Raw genomic sequence first — 223 nt, 5'->3', positions numbered from 1 at the left:
TGCTGTGTCAGTGTGAAGGATTTGCGATGTCGAGAAATCATGTGTATATTAAGATGACGTTGTAAAATAATTGGATGACAAGTTGTGATACTTTGTGAGATTTAATGTATATTATATAATTATTACGTTCTGTAACTTATTTATTCCTACAATATATGCATAGAACACGTCTTAGTGATTTCAAGGGACTATCACTACCAGTAGAAAAATAAATGCTTGTAAT

This window comes from Penaeus monodon, chromosome 28 (genome assembly GCF_015228065.2).
Source record: "Penaeus monodon isolate SGIC_2016 chromosome 28, NSTDA_Pmon_1, whole genome shotgun sequence".
NCBI classification, from domain to species: Eukaryota; Metazoa; Arthropoda; class Malacostraca; order Decapoda; family Penaeidae; genus Penaeus; species Penaeus monodon.
Note: the sequence above shows the minus strand (reverse complement) of the source record.